This window comes from Rhineura floridana, chromosome 7 (assembly GCF_030035675.1).
Source record: "Rhineura floridana isolate rRhiFlo1 chromosome 7, rRhiFlo1.hap2, whole genome shotgun sequence".
In the NCBI taxonomy this organism is placed as follows: Eukaryota; Metazoa; Chordata; class Lepidosauria; order Squamata; family Rhineuridae; genus Rhineura; species Rhineura floridana.
The window spans coordinates 51,884,458-51,904,056 of NC_084486.1; the positions used below are offsets into that span (position 1 = coordinate 51,884,458).

At 38.7% G+C, this 19,599-nt stretch overlaps 1 long non-coding RNA gene across 3 annotated transcripts; it reads left to right on the top strand.

Moving 5' to 3' along the window:
- The first annotated feature begins 4,824 nt into the window (after positions 1-4,824).
- Positions 4,825-18,671, top strand: LOC133388383 (uncharacterized). Of its 3 annotated transcripts, none has more exons than XR_009763773.1 (5): positions 4,825-4,964; positions 8,075-8,191; positions 10,651-10,842; positions 17,024-17,101; positions 18,472-18,671. It is a non-coding gene; the product is annotated as an uncharacterized LOC133388383 (long non-coding RNA). The 3 variants fall into 3 exon arrangements; XR_009763774.1 differs by lacking the exon at positions 4,825-4,964 and adding an exon at positions 5,331-5,581; XR_009763775.1 differs by lacking the exons at positions 17,024-17,101; positions 18,472-18,671 and adding an exon at positions 11,781-12,103.
- Positions 18,672-19,599: the final 928 nt, after the last annotated feature.

Here is a 19,599-nt window from a genome sequence, read left to right on the forward strand (position 1 = left end):
GTTATATACAGTCGCTCGTTTGTAAAAAGTCTCTGTGAGTTTGCTGATTGAGGAATTCCTCACAGCTGTATGTAAGGGATCGTCTCAAAGTATAAAAACTTACAGAAGAGGAAGAAACTCCAATTCTTTCTTCAGCCCACATGGAACAAGGGTGTTAAGTTCCAAAAAGAAGCACATCTTACCAAATTCTTCCAAGCTACACAGGAAGTGGGTTGGACTGTGAAAGACCAACCCAAATTGTATATGCATTTTGACAAATTTGTAGGGCAGTACAATATCTCAGAGAGGAGGTCAGGTCTCCTGCTCCCCTGGTGCATTCACTATAGCTGCCCAATTTCCTTGATTTTTAAAGTTTGATAGAAATATCTGTGGGCTATAGGTACATTCTTAAACCGCAGGCTTTTTTGCCTATTAATGAATATTCTATCTTGATCACAAACATGATTCTACTCTATAGTGAGCCTTTTCTCACTTTGATAGCTCAGCTACATGGCATGACAAGTACCTGAATAAACTACTGCTTACAAAGACTCCAACACAACCAGGGTTTAATTATGTGTTTACTACTGTCTCAGTTCAAGGTAGCATAACTAGAAGTTGACAGAGGCCAACTTATAACTGTGGCATGTTACCAGTACTCAGAGGCTTGCAAAACTCTGTCTTAGTGTTGCAACTTCTGGACTTGCTGGCAGCAGCTCAACATCATAGGGATGCATATCCCTTTCCCTGGTTCTCCAGAAAATAAATGCAGAATGGATTAGCTTCAACAACTTTATCTTAACAGAAATATAGGAACCCTTCAGGAATTTGAGCTGAGTTAGCACCACCTGCCCTTTGTGCATCCTGCTCTTCAAGGTTCTTTTGTGCGTTTCCAGAGTTCTTCTGTTTTGCCTCTGCAGCTGTATCGGTTGCCACTCATCTTGTTTTCTGCTGACAGGCTAGGTCAGATACAGCTGCAACAAGCTCTGTTCATTTAGTCTTTGGCTTTGCCCTTGAGCCCCACTAACTGTATCCCTGGCACTTCAGCACCAATTGTGCCACCCCTACTTAGTGCAAATCCTGATGATCAGCTGTTTGTAGATGCAACCCCCTTTTTGGACCAGCCACATGTTTACCTGCCCCACATGACTTCATATATATGATAAACCTACAAGGTGAAAGGATCCAAGTAGAAATACAATAAGAATAGTCATGACTACTTTATAGACTTTTTATTTTGGATTTCATTGTATCTTTATATTATTATTCCTGAGTTCAATACAGAACCTTTTGCATATTATGGGTCTATTGTTCTTATTGGACTTCATATATATGATGTCAGGTATAGAGCAGATAGGTGTGGCTTTGCCAGAACAGCTTCATGGTTCATGTGGAGAGGCCTGGTGGAACTAATCAGACTAGCGAGCCAGACGTTCCCCACTCTGCTCTGCTAGCATGAGGCCCTGCCCACTCTCTTTTCCGCTCCTCAGTTTCTTGCTGCTTTCAGTTTCTTCCTTCCAAAATCTCTCTTCTCTGCCCTCTGCTTTCCCTTATATGCTGTATCCACTGGCTCCACCTTGTTCTGGCTAACTCCAGCTTTTAACTCTTTCTTAGTTGCTTCATTGTCCTGTGGTCTCCACAGGCTTTTCTCCCTGCCTTGGGTTTTCCTTCCATAGCCTGTCTGTTCCTGTACTCCACTTCTGGCAGGCTCTCACAGCTCTCACTTAGATATAACTATACAGATTAATGACTTCTGTATTGGCGCTGCTTGCATCAAGGGGTTGTTCAGGAGGATATGGACAAATTGGAAGTGACATTACAACGAACCTAATTATAACAGTGTGAACAGCTGTGTAACAGTTCTAGCCAACTGCAGTGTCCAGGGATGAAATTGTCTGGGTTGTGGGGGATTGTAGACCTATTACTTTTTTGGGAGCATTGTCCCAGCCAGGGTCCCAATCCCTATGTATGAGCTAATCAGCATGAATTGGGAGTGTGTTAGCCACTAAGAAAAGTCCTTGTCCTTTCGTCCTGATTGGAGCCAATCAGAATGAAAGGAGGTGAGTCAGCCACTGAGAAGACTTCTCAGTAGCTAACACACAGCCTCCCCTTTCATGCTGATTGGCTCCCTGGGACATCTGTGGTAGAGGAGTGTGGACTCAGGATATGACAGGGAGAGCAAGGGAGACAATGAAAAGTGGAAAGGGGGTGTGACTGTGAAGGGGTGTGGTGTGACTTCTGAATTTACCACTTCAGTACACTACTGGCAGAGTTTTCTTCTTTATTTTCAGGCTGATAGTGAACTACTTCATTCAAACTTTCTTAAACGTATCCTCTGTCCTTGTTGTAACACAGGTTCATACCCTAGATGAATCAAAGAATCTTGACAGGTGCAATTCAGCAAGTCTTTTTCTTTCTAAGATAAAGTTCTTTCTTTCTTTCTTTCTTTCTTTCTTTCTTTCTTTCTTTCTTTCTTTCTTTCTTTCTTTCTTTCTTTCTTTCTTTCTTTCTTCTTTCTTTCTTTCTTTCTTTCTTTCTTTCTTTCTTTCTTTCTTTCTTTCTTTCTTTCTTTCTTTCTTTCTTTCTTTCTTTCTTTCTTTCTTTCTTTCTTTCTTTCTTTCTTTCTTTCTTTCTTTCTTTCTTTCTTTCTTTCTTTCTTTCTTTCTTTCTTTCTTTCTTTCTTTTCTTTCTTTCTTTCTTTCTTTCTTTCTTTCTTTCTTTCTTTCTTTCTTTCTTTCTTTCTTTCTTTCTTTCTTTCTTTCTTTCTTTCTTTCTTTCTTTCTTTCTTTCTTTCTTTCTTTCTTTCTTTCTTTCTTTCTTTCTTTCTTTCTTCTCATCATTCCAAAGCCTGATCTACATGGGCATTCCTTTGCAACTTTTATAGATATTGTTTATCACCGTATAATTATGTCCTGCTTACATGATTAGCTAGTTATGTAGTTAAGAAGTTTCCTTATTTAATGAAAGTACAAATACATTGTTACAATTGATAAGAAAAAATACCTCCAGGTTAACTAGTGAAAAAAGGGGATTTAAATTCCATAGGTTTTATACTAACAGATTTGTTTAATCATGGGATTATTTCCAACAAGAGGAGCAAAAGATGACTATTTAATTAGAATTTTCAGATTCAATAAGAGGCAGAATAAACATCAACGATGTCACAGCAAGTAGAGAAGTAAAGACAAGCCTGAAGGTAGAACTACATATGAATGATATGAAGGTGCTAAAAACAACATTCTCCATCCTCTCACTAAGGATGGAGAGATCTGCCACCTTTGGTTCTCTCAGTTCTCATTTTTCCTATCTTCAATTCAGTTCTTCACATTTCTGTAGCAATTTGTGATTTAAAAAAAAATCCTCATGAAAATTCTCCAGCATTTTAATGCTTATTTCTCCTAATAAACACCATTTTTGTAGGCAGTTTTGACTAATCTACACATTTGTACAAGCCATTTCTCATTATATAACGCATTTTTGCATGTTTCACTCATATATTCATTTTTCATGTACACTTTCCCCTAATATATGCATTTTTGTAAATGTTTCATTGGCTAACTGCATTGCAAAATTCAAATAAGTGCAAATTTTGAAGAATGGCTGTGTTTTGGTTCTCAGATTGTTTCAGAAGTTGTGGATTTGATAAATTCAGCTTTGATGCAAACTGAATTGAAATTCTTGCCCATCCCTACTGCTCACCAGTGGGAGTTTGCCCACCACACAAAATGGATGAAGCAGAGCAGGATCAGAGAAATCTACTTTACCTTCACCTGCTCTCTTACGCAGGGTGACATGCCACCCTCAACATCCTTCAGCTAAGTTGATGCCTCCCTCAGAGGACTCAACAAAGGATAAAGAGGAATGGGACACCTCAGACCCAGGGAAACAGACGAGGAGATAGGCAGCTCAAGACTCTTTGCCATCAGACAAGGAGCAGGACCCTGCTGGAGCCATCCTGTCATATTTACAGAGCAACCAGGAAGCCACTCCAATCCCAGCAGAAAGGAGACACCAAAGGGTGCTGGAATAACAGAGGCAGTTGGCCCATTTAAGAACCTCAAGCTCTCAAAAGAGGGAAGGCTGATTGCAAACACCTGCTCTCAGACACTGAGCTTAAAAGGCCGTGAAGTGGCTTGGGCTCTTGCTGGAAACTAAACTTCTGATCTCTGTGTCAGTTCATTGCTAGCCCTGGGCGTGATCCCATGTCTTCAACTTTGCCCTGCCTGATTGGATCTCTGGTACCTTGACTTTGGACTGTGTCAAGGAGTCATCTGTTCTACACTCTCTTGGCTCTTCCCACCCAGTAATCCATGCTTGCTGTAGTTGCTAGTCTCTCCTCCTTGACTCAAACCTGACAGATTTACAGCCCGGCTGCTGGCTGTTATCTGCTAATTACTTTACTGCAGCTTTAAACTATTTCAGCTAGGTTGGCAGAAACTGACAGATATCAAATCTGCCCTTTTCTGCTTCCTACACTGAAAAATCCTACCTCTCCACACATTTAGAATGGTGTCACTTTTTTTAGTGGTGGCTGTGCCCCCCCCACATGTTTCATTGTTCTCTCTTTATACTACTTACTATATGTTTGAGTTCCTGTGGGTGAAATATCTCAGCATATTAGGTTGTAAATTGTTCAGAAATCCTACTTGTTTAGCATGTTTAGCAATTTAATGAGTATGCTACAACATCAAAGCAGCGCTCAAAGCATGAACATGCAACTACTTAAAAAGGGAAATTAGGTTTTATATTTTGCTCTTATCTTGAACATTCAAACATGAACCAGTTGGATGTGTGGATCATTAACTGTAAGAATGTTGAGTTTATGGTATGAATGAAACCTACCATAATCCTTACTTGTCCTAATTTGTATTTTTAGCAAATAAAAAGGATGCAAGTATCAGCAATCATATGAGATTACCATCTCAGAACTAAAGCTGCATTCCTAACCTCACTTAATCTGGAGTTGTATTCAATAGGATTCTGAGGTGAATTATAGTTAGGATTGCACTGTAATACATGGCATAATTTTATTATTATTATTATTATTATTATTATTATTGCTGCTTAACTATATTATATGCTGGACTCTAACATTCTCCTTTCCAAGCTTTCTAAAGGATTGTTTCAGAAGGATTGGAGCCCCAGCCGGGCACCAAGAGGACTTCTGTATCTTTAAAAATTGTGGAGGGGGAAGGGAGAATTCCATCTTGTGGTTTTTCCCATTACAGTGTTGCAAAAACACCTGCACTTGGCTGACTTTCTCTTCTCCTAAAGATACAGGATCAGTCTCAGGCCAGGAATCTGGCAACCCTACTCCACAGGTCTATCACATGAAGGGGTTCTAACAGACACATTATAAAAGCAAAATATAGACAAGAAAGGAAGAGGAAAGTAAACAATTTCAGACATCAACTCACACTGGTAGATAACAGTTGTGTAAGGACCAGTTGGATTGGCCACAGAAAGAGATATTGTTTTGCAGATCAGTGAAATATATTTGTTTGTTATTTAGTGTACTGTAATGGCCAGTGAACTATTTTAACTACACTGGCTATTACTAAATGCTCTTGATTTAAGAAATCCTAGGTCTTCTATGCATTTGGTAAGAATAAGTGTTATTCCTTGTTTTTCAAATTAATGATGCATCCTCTTTACTTATTCTTTTTGTATCATTTCTAAACTAAATGTGTTTGTATTAATGAATCACCCTCCATTATGGGAAAAAATGGTGTGCACAAGGTGTTATATAAGAATTGTAAAATCCTTTGCCCAAAGGGTATGATTTTTTAATGAACGTGTAAATAGAAACAAGTGTAAATAGAAGCACCTTTAGATGCACCTTTTGTACAATAGCATGGTATGTGAAAACTCCTTTTAAGTGGATTGGGTTTACTGAAGCAATATTGCTAAAAGCTACTAGAAGTAAATAATTTAGATAACTATAGTACTGCAGTGCCCACTCCCAACAACCAAACAAGTCAACATGCAGCTCAAAAGTCCCACTATGGGTTTTCATTTTCATCTTTTGTATCAAGATGAAGAATCACCATCACACAATTACAATATGGCTTCAAGTAGTTCAGCATGTCTTACTGGTTGGTTTATTGTGCTAGGACTTCCTACAAAGCCAGACAGACATAGAGCAACCGTATCTGTCACTGAATTTTTCAGAGAAGAATATTTTGTTTTATTTCTAATATATCCCTTTTACCTTCTAAAAATGGATGGTTGTTTTGAATTTTAGGAAGATCACATTTTATTCCTTTTTAATTGTTGTTTTATTGTTTATAATCTCTTTTTTACCCATGTGTGCAGTGCATTATATTGTCTGCCCCACACCAGAAAGTCTTGGAAACTACTTCTTTGTATGAGGTCTTCCCCCACCCACTGCCTCCTGTCATGGAAAGGATCCACCATTTGCAGGAAAGGATCCACCATTTTTCTTTTTGCTTGTTTGTTGCTTATTGTTTGTTATTCATCACCTTCCACCTATGTCCCAAGCTGATGTACAAAATACAATTAAAAATGTTACAAAATGGCACTGAAAACAACAAGATGAGTGTAAAAACAACACAAAATAGACACCTGTTGTAGAAAACGTTTCATGCAGCTAGGTAATCTTGTCAATACAAAAATGTCTTCAGTTGTTTCCAGAAAGTGCAGATAGTGGACACCTATCAAATCTCAACAGGGATGATGTTCAAGAAACACTGAAAACTGAAAGCCCTGCCACAGGTTACTATAGAGCGGGCTTCTGATATCTTTGAAACTTGAAGGAGATGCTTTCCTGCTAACCTCAATGTCCTACTGGGTATACAAGGGATAAGGCGATCTCTCAATTATCCTGGTCCTGAGATGTATAGGTTACAAAAACAGGGGGGTTCAAAACCCCGAATGACCAAATATTGCAAAATGATTTATTTTGTCTTCTTTAAAATGCCCAACACGTTTCGGCTCTATTATATATCAGCCTTCGTCAGGGGCTATAATACAAACACATATATACATTTATATGATTTATATTTTGTTTACATTTTACTAAAATTTGTAAATAAACAGTAAGAAAACACATAATTATAAAAATTGTTTACTTACACTTTTCTTAGTCTACTGATTTCTCTAACTGCTTATATAGCATTTCTTTCACCTTCTTTTTTTGTATTTTGAAAGTTGTGAGCTTATTAAATTATTAAAATTTTTGATTTTGGGGTGTAGAAAAAGTGTGGGGACAAGATATCAACAGACTCCTAAAAAGAGAAATATGGTGGATTTTGGCTTTGAATACTCTATCACCTTTGGGTTTAAATGGAGAACTAGATTTTCTTCCTCTTTTATAAAGAAATAGAGTTTTTAGAGGATCCCTTACAGGCAGTTTCTGAATTGATAATGAAATACACATTACAGCTGAGTATCACTCTACATATAAAAGCACACTTTCTTGGGCTAATAAGCTCACAACTTTCAAAATACAAAAAAAGAAGGTGAAAGAAATGCTATAAGCAGTTAGAGAAATAAGTAGACTAAGAAAAGTGTAAGTAAACAATTTTTATAATTATGTGTTTTCTTACTGTTTATTTACAAATTTGAGTAAAATGTAAACAAAATATAAATCATATAAATGTATATATGTGTTTGTATTATAGCCCCTGACGAAGGATGATATATAATAGAGCCGAAACGCGTTGGGTATTTTAAAGAAGACAAAATAAATCATTTTGCAATATTTGGTCATTTTGGGTTTTGAACCCCCCTGTTTTTTGTAATCAATATTGACCGCCACTATTTCTTTTTTTTTTCCTGAGATGTATAGGGCCATATAATAAATGTTAGTAACAAAACTTTGAACTTGGTCCGTTAACAGATTGGCAGCCAGTGTAAATCCTGCACAGAAGGTGTTGTATGCTGGCAGTAGTTTGCCCCCACAAACTACCTAGTTGCCATGCTCTGCACTAGAGGCAGCGTTTGGACCAGTCTCACAGAGCACATTGCAATAATCCAACCTTAAGCGTATCAATTCATTGACAACTGTGGTCAAGCTATCAGATGCAGAGACTCTCTCCAGGCCAAACTAACCACTTCTGATTTTTACCTACAGTGTACATTACCACTGAGAACAAACTGCAAACAAGGCTGGAGGCAGTCATATTGTTCTTTTCTTCAGAGAAGTAAAAGTGGTGGGATAAAGACACCATTGGTCATGGTGGGACTTTTGGTAAGAGTTTTGGTGTCTACTGTCATTTCAGATTAAAGAGATTTTTGTAGTGCCTCAAAACTTGCCATATAAGAACCCTACTGGTTCTGACCAACAGCGCATCTCAGGGATGTCCTGGGGGTGGGGGGTACACCACCCTGTGTGGACCCCCTCATTGCCTTCACTTTCTCCCTGCCTCTGCCATTTCTCTTCCTCTTCATGGCAGTGGTGGTAACCGTCACTCCCCACCCATTTACTTTCTTGTTTTATCTTGATTTGTTGTGTTATTTTTCTGGATTTCTGGGGTTTTTTGTTTGTTTGTTTGCTGCAACTTTAACAGCAGCAGACTCTCTCCCCCACCTTTTCATTTTTTTTCTTTTACCACTGCTTCAGCAGTGGCTGTGTTAGCAAGGTCCTCCACAGGGGTGCTCCCATCTAACGTCTCCACAACACTAGGCTCCTTTCTTCTTGTAATGGCTTTCTGGCCTGGCCTGAGGGCACTTAAACCCTTCTTGCCAGAAGCAAGTAGGCTACATTAAATGTTGCCTACCCAGGCTCCCTAAACAGGTGAGAAGGAATTATCCTGTCACTTCAGCTGGACCTGGGAACACCCTCATTTAAGATTTCTATCTTAATTTCCAATCAGAAATTTTTGTTTGTTTGTGGTATGCTCCGAGCAACTGAGGTTGATGCTTAATGCATCACGCTTAATGACATCACTGAGGCCCACCCCTATGACATCATTAGGGCCTGCTCCTGAAAATCTCAGGTTTGGGATGCTTCTGACCTGACAGTCCTAGTTGTCATATACATATTTGTTTGGCAATTATAGTCGGATGAAGAAATAACTATATATACACCTCAAGGGCTCCATCATACAATTTTTACCTCTTTTAAAAACTATTCCCTATCTCCATCTCAAGAGAGTCTTTGCATGAAAATATGTATTATGTAGAAAATAATATATATTATGAAATATTTATCCCCACCACGGAAAGCAAACCGTATTCAGATCTCCTAAAACACAACATGCCCACGATATTGTTTGTGGAAATATTTTTTTATCAGCTGTCTTGATCTAATGTGTTCTGTTCTTGCGTGTGAGTGTAGTTTATATTTTAAAATCCTGCCTACCGCCAGAGACTATTCAAAATAAACTATATGGATTGTTCTGATGTTTTCTGCCTCTGCCCCTTTCCTCTCCTAACCTCATGCTAACAGGATGAACAATTGTATTTTACTATAGGGATATATCTATGGGGGGTGGAAGTAAGACAGAATATGTTGTGTATAAAAGGTATCATCATTTCAGAGACTTGGAAGGTGGTATTATACAGCTATCAGTCATTTCTTGTGTCTTACTATGGCCTCTGAACAGACTACTCCTTCAATAGTAGAATCTGTTTTTGTCCTTTTTTTGGCAATGTATTTCCTCTTCTTTGGTGATACATAAGTAACTTTACCTTTTTCTGTTTTTCTTTTTAATAATTACTTATATGTGGATGCCCCTTTTGTTCATCATGAAATGTTTTTTTGTTCTGTATCATTGTTTTCTAAATAAATTCTTAAGAGTATTCAAAAATAACTTCTCTGTTGCAAATTAGCCCCTCCCAAGGATGGCTGAGCACAGAGAAGCGACTATCAGGCTAACTTTAGACATAGAGTATAATCATCATTTGTGATGTGTGGTATTGGGCCTGAATAAAATCCTTTCTTGGGGAAATTCTTTGGATGGATTTTTCCCTTCAAATTCAGGATGTGACTAGACTGTGGGTGGGGGGAATCTTCTTAGCCAGATAAGCTAGTAACCCTGAATTTTGGTAATTACAGGCATATGGAGCTGCCTTATACCAAGTCAGACCACTGGCTCATCTATAATTTATTTATTGCATTTATACCCCACCTTTCTTTTCATGATTGAAACCCAAGGCGGCTTACATATGGTTCCCATGCGGTCTCCCATCCAGGCACTGACCAGACCTGACCCTGCTTAGCTTCAGTGGGGTGCTGGCCTCATGTGCCTTCAGACCACAGTCTAGAACCAAGTATCTAGCCCAGTATTGTCTAAATCTGATTGGCAACTGTTCTCTAGGGTCCCCATTACCTGATCATGGAAATACTGAGGAATGAACTTGGGACTGACTGCATGACAAGTATGTTCTACATTGTGCTATGGCCCTTCTGTTTGCATCTTTGGAACTCCCTGCCCATCTATATTAGGCAGCGGCCTTTGCTGTATTGCTAAAAATGTTTTTTGTTCAAGCAAACCTACCCAGACATTTACATTTGACAAATATTTTAATTAGTTTTTATAATGTAGATTTTTATAACAGGTGGTGTTATTTTGAAAACACCCTAGTCTAACTTTTTTTTAACGTCTGATTTTATCAGACATTTTAATGTATATTTTATACTTTATGTAAACCACATAGAGGCTTTGAGATTACCTGTTAATTAAATAAATTTTTGTAACAATTTAGGTCAGTAGCTTACATTTTCTGTAGCTGAAGAACTGAAGGTCCTTTGGGGAGTCTCATCTTATTCACCCCTCTCCCTCCCCACCACCACTTATGACCAGGCTACTTGAAGGAACACCTTCTTCCATATATTCCTGCCCAGGACCTTAAGATCTTCATCAGAGGTCCTTCTACAGGTTGCCCCAACCTAATGAGGTACATGAAGGGGAAGGGCTGCCTGAAGTTGGGTATGTGTGTGTTGGAAGGACTCTGTGTGGTGCTGCAGCTGTTGCCAGTTACTTATTTTGCCTTCTGTTTGTGTCTTCTGCTCCCGGTATATGAAGGGGAAGGGCTGCCTGAGGCAGTGCCTCGGCACATGCCTCAGTGTCGTGCCAAGTGCGCACTTAGCGTTGCACTTAGCGTTGCACTTAGCGTTGCACTTAGCGTTGCACTTAGCGTTGCACTTAGCGTTGCACTTAGCGTTGCACTTAGCGTTGCACTTAGCGTTGCACTTAGCGTTGCACTTAGCGTTGCACTTAGCGTTGCACTTGGGGTTGTCTTGGGGTTGTCTTGGGGTGTCTTGGAGAAAGGGGACAATGGAATAAATGTTTGTAGTCCTACTGGTTATAGGAGATGGTGGTTAGATGGGGAGAAGCACAACGGGACAGTAGAGAACTTTGTTTGAGACATATTTTATAACTATTATTAGATATATTTTACAATTGTTTTTCTCTTTTTTTGTTCTACGTTTGATGAACTGTATATTGTTTGAGATTTATTTTTCAGTGATGTATAATTATAATGTGATGTATAATTTTCTTCTATTTTTGTCTAGATATTTTTATAATTGTTATATTTTGTTTTTTAAGATATGTATATTGCTAGCAATTTATTGTTCTGTTCTGTTTATTTAAAATGTGATATATTTGTTTTCTTTTACTATCAATTGTACCAAATGTAACGGTGTATTGGTTTTATGCTGTAAACCACCCAGAGAGCTTCGGCTATGGGATGGTATAAAAGTGTAATAAATGAATAAATAATGTAGTAAGGCGGGTGGCAACCTGGAAGAGGGCCTTTTTGGTGTTGGTGCCCTGTCTATTGAATGTCCTTCCAAAACAGGCTCACTTGGCACCTTTGCTTTTGTCTTTTAGGTGCCAGGTGAAGAACTTCCTGATCTCTCAGGGCTTTTAATAGCATTGTAAAAGTATTTTGAGATAGCACTATAGCTGCCTCTGCAAACTTTGTGGTCATGCTTAATTTACAGCTGCTATTTTGTACTGTTGGGATTGTTTATCATTGCTTTACTAGTATCAATGGTATGTTTTTGAGTTCAGTGTGCTGTGAGCCATCTAGAGAACATAGCTGTATAAGTGGTATAAAAGAAAATCAAATAAAATAGGCAATGTTAAAATGGCTAATCTGTACAGGCCTAGTTTGTGAAGGTCTCATCCCAGAACAGGGATGTTAATTTGATCACCTTTGGATCCCTGGCAGTCCTGTGTGGAAGGGGGAAAGGGTGGGACCCTCATAAGCACACACTACTCATACAATACTTGTGTAGAATGTCAGCCTCCAGAGTTTACGTACTGCTTTTCTAAGTAAATAGTAAAAAAACCCTTCAATTTATTTATAGGAAGGTGGGGAGAGACAAGGATATCCTCTGAATTATTGTAGATCAAAACCCTGAGAGAGCTTCCTGATTCCTACTGTGTAACTAGGAAACAGGAAAAGAACAAAATTGAGCTTTATTTTTTTTAACAAAACGTCTGTCATGTTGAAATGCTAAATTATTATTACTGTTCCCATACAAAGTTTTTATGTCTGTGACTTCATGTCCTCAGAGAGCTCCATGCTGCCTATGCTATAGGACTGTGAAATTATGGACACCAGTACAACAGTTCTGATGCCATGAGAAAGCATTCTTTGGATTTCTGTACCTATAGTCGTAGGAAGAAAATGAAATAATGTAGTGGAAAAATATTAAACTTCATATCCCACATAACATCCAGCAATTTTGGGCTGCTTTTCATATTATCTTTGAAGTTTGGGAGCTGCACCAGTGTGGCTCCTTCTCATATTGCAATGGTAATATCAGAAGCTCTGGATCACACAGGAGAAACAAGAATTATAGCTCAACATTGGCTGAATTTTCAAGAGGGACAACATTGGTGTAGGAAGGAACGGGGTCATGGGCTCCTCCACATGGCATGTGGTTTCCGGCGTTACCTTTGTAGTGTAGGAAGCAGCAGCACTGCAGGAGTGTTCACACAGGAAATAAAACATGAGAAGAGACTTTTAGATGTGAAAAACCTGAAACCCAGGTGGTACAGATCATATGTTTGTCCTGAATGTATGAGGAAATACTTGAATGTTGTTTCATCTTGGTATCCCTGGGGGAAAAAATGAAACCATGGAATTTGCACCCACTGTGTCAGCCAAGTAACATATGTTGACCCATGGGCCTAGGTGAGAGATGGGTGATTTTCAGATAGTAAATATTTGTAACAAAATTACAAGTGTAAGGCAGGTGTAGGAAACCTTTGGCTCTCCTGATGTTGCTAAACTACAACTCCATTAGCCCTAGCAAACATTGCCAGTGGTCAGGGATGATGGAAGTTGTGGTTCAGCAACATCTGGAGAACAAAAGGTTCCCCACACCTGGTGTAAGATGATTGCTCAAAATCAGATGGAGAGATCTTGTGCTGGCAGAGTTTGAAGTTAATTATCAATGGTTAGCACCTAGACAGAAGATGAAGCAGGCACATGGGTCACCTGGTCACAGTCTATTCCACTATGGTAAGATATGCTTTATTTTTTCTTTAATTAATTATGTATAGCTTTGCATGTATTCATAGAAATTAGTACATGAAGATTTTATGCAAATCCTTATCTTCCTTTGTCCCTTTTTTGGGAGGGGATTACATTTCCACTTTTTTAACAATGTGTTAATGATGGCAACCTTACAGGCATTTTAGATCTTGTTAGATCTAAAATAATAGGACCATTATGGATTTTTTACAGAATGGGTCATTCTGCTATCCTCTTGATTATATGAGATGGTTGTTTTATATTTTATTGAACATCCAGAACAGAAGGCAAGAGACTGCACATGAACACACACACACACACACACACACACACACACACACAAGTATCTCTGTCACTGCTGGAGTCTTTAAGAACTGCAGTTGGCTGAGGAAAACAGAGGGAAAACAGAAAATAGGGACAGACTTGTACCATCTAGCCCCCGCTTACCTATTGCTACAGTGGTGTGCAGGGAGAATAAGGGTGCTGTGCTATCTTTATTTGAAGGGAAGGGATAAGGATAATATACTAGTAACTTCCCTGTAGAGAGTTGGAAAGTCAATTTGTTAACTGGAGGCCTGGAGTGAACTGGGATGGTGTGAAGCCTTGTTGCTTATAAGGCCCTACTTAAGTTTCCTTGTTTTTACTTTTGGGAAATTTGTATATAGATGGCCCCTCTGCTATACTTAATTAAAATTGTTTTGGTACTCCTGTGTCTAGCCCTTTCTATACTGGCAATTATAATAAATCTGGTGGCTGTTTCTCGCATTTAGCACTTTTGAAGAACTGGTTGCTGATTATGGGTTGTATCCAACAATGTTAGTCATACTCATAGCAGACCTATTGAAATTAATGGAAATTAATAACTTATGTTGATTAATTTCAGTGCGTCTGAGTAGAATTTAGTTGGACATAACCCTATTTTTTTATTAACATCTGGCTGTACAGGAAGTTTTGTCATTTCTGGCTCATATATATTTTAATAACTGAAAAAAACATAAATTGATATTGTGTATTAATGAGTTATACTCCCTATTTTGTAATGAATTTAAAAAGTTAGTATTATTGGATGACATTCAATGGTAGTCCTACTCAGAGTAGACCCACTGAAGTTAGTGGGCATGACTAATTTAGGCGTATTAATTTTAATGGGCCTCCTCTGAGTAGGACTCAGTTGAATACAACCCATTGAAACAAACTGTTATTTATTTGAATTGCTGTTTTAAAATGAACTGGCTCTAGATTGTTACAGTATAGCGAGGATGCTTTTATATGTAATACTATTCTTGTGAGCCATTTTTGTCTTATCTGTGTGGAAAAGCAGCATACAAATTAAAGTCATAGTAGTAATAATTTCAGTGTGATATGAGAGCCCTTGCTGCTGAAAGTAGACTATATAAACTTAATAATAAACCCAATAAATATTAGATCACATTTACCCTTTTGGTTAATAAATCAGTAATGGTGTTTATGTTCACAAAGACACCACTAGTGTTATTTAAAACATTAAGTTCTTATTAGTGTTTATTTAAAAGTCATTTTCAGATGTTGTATAATGTGTTACATAAATAAAAAGCTAGTGTAGTGTTTCAAAGAACTGAATCTTTAAACTGTGCTTGACCTTTCTTTCTTTTTGCCCCCCCCCAATTACAATGCATGTGCTCTCAGCTCCTTTGCTGTTCACTCTCCTTGTTAAAGAAAATGACACCATGGCAAACAGCCACTAATCTATAGCCCTGAGCATAAAACACTCCAAGTTGCTCTCTGTATTGCTTCTTCTGGGTAGTCTCCCATCTTTGCTTATGTGATGGATGTTGTCTTTTGTCCTCTGCCCCCATGAGGGAGCTCACAGGAAGGGCTTGTCCAAGCACCCCAGTCTAATGCCAGTCATCCAAGAATAGCAAAATGTTGTGCTGGAGGCTGAACAAGTGAGACAGAAGAAATTAAACTGAGTTGATTGCAAAATAACTAAAGGATACGTAACTTTACCATATTTGTTGTGATGGTAAAATATGTGAATCTAAGTCTGCAATCATATACTGAAGATACATCAGCTGACGGGTTCTAGGGTTCAGCAGAAGCCTGACTATGCTAGGAGAATGCAAGATGCTTTGTATCATCATCATCATCATAAGATTTATTAATCGCTTGATACCTGAAGGTCCCTAAATGACTTACACAATGTGAAAAGAAAAGAAAACAGACTATATGAACATAACAACAAACAACAGCAAAACAATAGCAATACCACCCCCACACAGCCACAGGAAGGTTTGGCAGCATATTAAAAACAAAACATCTTAATCTATCAAATGCCTGGGAGAAAACATACATCTTTACCAGGCGCTGAAAAGATGTCAATGATGGTGCCAGGTGGCCCTCACTGGGGAGGATATTCATTCCACAGATGGGGAGCCACAACTGAAAAGGCCTTCTCGCTTGTCACCACCCTCTGAACTTTCCTCAAAGGGGAAGACCTGGAGAAGGGCCTCAGAGGAAGATCTAAGGGTCCAGGTAGGTTTATATCAGGAGATATGTTCCAGAAGATAGTGGGGTCCTGAGCCGTAAAGTATAGTGCAGAGGTAATGTGTTTCCTTTCCCATTCAGTGCAATAGGTTCAGCTTTGTAACACCTTGCACAAGTCACCAGTTTTCTTTCTTTCTTTCTTTCTTTCCTTCTTTCCTTCTTTCCTTCTTTCCTTCTTTCCTTCTTTCCTTCTTTCCTTCTTTCCTTCTTTCCTTCTTTCCTTCTTTCCTTCTTTCCTTCTTTCCTTCTTTCTCTCTCTCTCTCCTTCCTTCCATCCTTCCTTCCATCCATCCATCCATCCTTCCTTCCATCCATCCAGAAACCTGATACTATACTGATGACACGTTGTTGCAACAGATTGCAATTTTGTGATATTAAGTTGTATCCGACATAGCGCTAAGGATCTGTCTCAGCAGTGCAAGGAATTCTGTTTGTGCAGTAGGACTTTCCTTCCTTTCCTCCTCCCATGTGTCCCCTAAATCTATTCTAGGAGATCCTCCCCAATCCTCTGGAGCAGATTTGGGGAGGGTGCAGAGAACGTGCATGGGAGGAGAGGGGGAACATTCCACTGTGCAGGTGGAAATCCTTGTGCTGATAGGACAAATTAGTTAAATACTGCCCATTGTGAACATGTGGCTGAGCTCTAAATTATCATTGAAATTGCATGAAAACATCTTGTGTGGATCACACATATATTTTATTTTCAGAAACACTCAATGTATTTTAACTCATGCCTAGTTCTCCTGGAAGAGATTCAAATGAGAAGAGTGAAAGCCGAAGTGGTTCTCTTTATAGTAGACTTATTTTTAAAGTACAAGGCTATTTTGTGGACTGCCAGAAGAAAACTGTCATAAAGGAGCATCCCATTTTTTAATTGGATAACCGCATTTCAAAAATAGGGAGAAAGAAAGGTGGATATTTCCACATTTGGATAGACAGTAAAAAAACAGAGGGACAGGAATCATTTTACTAAGGTAATGCAATGGGTCTGTTTAGTCATTCAGAATCAGCAGTACATCAAGCTATTGTTCATCCCATTTTTCTTTTCTCTCTTCCTCTGCAGTGGCAACAAGAAAGTTGATCAAGAAAGGATCAGGGAACAGATGATGGAACCTCTGCTTGAGACCCACTGCTAGTAAGAGTAAGTACCAGGTTCACTGGATAAATAGGCTAACCTGGTGTAATGCAGCTTCTTATGCTTCTGTACAGTTTGACTCAAATTACACTCTACCTGCATAGAGTAGACATTTGCAAAAACCATTATACATTTCCAGTGCTTTCCTCCAAAGGAAACTGAAACCAGGTTGTGTTGCCGACAAAACTACATACTGCCTGCGGAAGTGAGGAGTTATGGGTGGTATTTAGGGTTGCCAGGTTCAGGGCCTGAGACTGATCCTGTATCTTTAGGAGAAGAGAAAGTCAGCCAAGTGCAGGTGTTCTTGCAACACTGTAATGGGAAAAACCACAAGGAATTCCCTGGCAACCAAGAGGTCTTTTGTATCTTTAAACGTTGTGCAGGGGCAAGGGAGAATTCCACCTTGTGGTTTTTCCCATTACAGTGTTGCAAGAACACCTGCACTTGGCTGACTTTCTCTTCTCCTAAAGATACAGGATCAGTCTCAGGCCCTGAGACTGGCAACCCTAGTGGTATTCAATACTAGTCCTACTCAGAGTAGACTTCCCAAAGGACCTTCCATTCTAAAGTTAAAAGACATGATTAACTTAGGTTCATCTATTCTCAGTAGGATTTAGTTGAATGCAACACTATGTTTTTAATTCTTTAGAAGCTAACACACACACCCCACTACACACCCTGTCTTTCCAGTCCAATTCAGCACCATTTCCTTCTGACAGTCCTTGGAATAGCCTTGATGCAATGCAGATCTTCATTCTTTTTCTCCTCATTTCCCTGCTGAAAGCTCTATTGTGCTGTTCATTTATATCCTGTGTCCATTCCATAAGAACACAATACTGTAGTGGCATTTAAAGAAAATGGCACATGCATACCTTTCAAGTTGAATTTCAAAAAAGTGGGAATAAAAAGTAAGGAGAGCTGAATAATGCATGAAAGTGCACTTTAAAACATTTTTAAAAATGAGATAGTGATAGAATGGAAAATATGATGCATAATAAATAATGGAAGGTCTTTTCCTTTCTTGCATAGTAATTTACTAGGTTTCTTACAATGCTATGGTGCCATAACATGCTAAAAATTAAGAGAGGGCTGTACCAAACCGTTACCAATATTATTTTAACCAAACTACTCAGGTGGTATCCATATTAATCACAAAGAAGCATATATGGGAGTGCAGTAATAGTGCTGGTGGTACTGTTCATGGACTGCGAGTTAATATTTGGAGGAAAGTCATTTGTCTCCTAGTAAAGTATAAGAAGAAGAAGCCCCTGGTGGTGGTGGTTAAGATTGCTGTTGAAGTTAACTGTAGTTAGTAGTTTAGAGCAGCTTTGCCAACCTGGTGGCCTCCTAACGTTTTGGACTACATCTCCCATCAGCCCAAGCCAGCAAAGAAGGCTGCTTTGGAGTATACTTCATAAGAAGATGGAATTTGTCCAATGGTGGAAGCCAGGAACACCTCTGAAACTCTAATTACAACAGATATTTCACTATACCTTGAAGATGTTTCCCTGTATTCTAGTATAGCACTTCAACTGTACCATTATGCAACTATACCACTTTGGAAATTTCACTGTACCCTGCCTGGCATGGCACTTTAGCTGTGCTTTCCTTCATTACTGCTACACCATCTTTTTTTATGGTTAAACTGTACACTATGTCTTGCGTACCTTGACTTTCTTGAGTGAAAGACAGAGTCACTAAAACCATGAAAGCAGCAATGAAAAAGCTGAGCAAAGAAGTCAGTGGTTTCAATGCATCTCAGAAAATGATACGGCACAGATAAAGTAGAACTGAAGTTTTTAGAAAGTGCAGTAAAAATGGGAAAGAGTAGAAGGTCTCATCTGTACGTAACAGATTTCCAAAACTGAGTTTTGGGTTAAGAAGAAGAAGAAATGATCAAGGAACTATTTTTCTGACTAATCTTCCGAAAAACCATTTTTTTCTGCCCCAGACCTGTACATCTTGGGGTCTGCTAAGTGCAGCCCTCAGCCATGTATGATGACCCAAGGGCTGAATAAGCCTGTTTATTCTGCCTTCCTGGAAAACCATACAAACAAACAGAAGTGGGGGGAATCAATCAGTAATTAGGCCACAACATATTATTTATATTAGTGTTTACTTATCGGCCACTTTTCAACCTAAGAGTCTCCAACAGTATAAAGTCATAATAAAACATTAGGAAACAAATCATTCCAAATTAAAAACATGACACAAGAAAATGGTATTTGCAGACTAATGGCTTGCATTATGAGAGCCATATGAATCTCCACAGCATTGTCTCCACTACTGAAAAGCTAGTGGGCTGCATTTGTCTTGGGGCCCATCCATACCTAACTGCAAAATCCACATTTTTCATATTTGGTTGGTGGCCTCGAGATCCATACATATCCTGTTTGTGGTCAGATTATTGTGAAGACCCAATTATCAAGCAACCCTATGTGTGGGCTTTTTATTTTTTTTTTGGTCTAATTTGCTTTAGCATTGGCTATCACTTTTCAGTGATT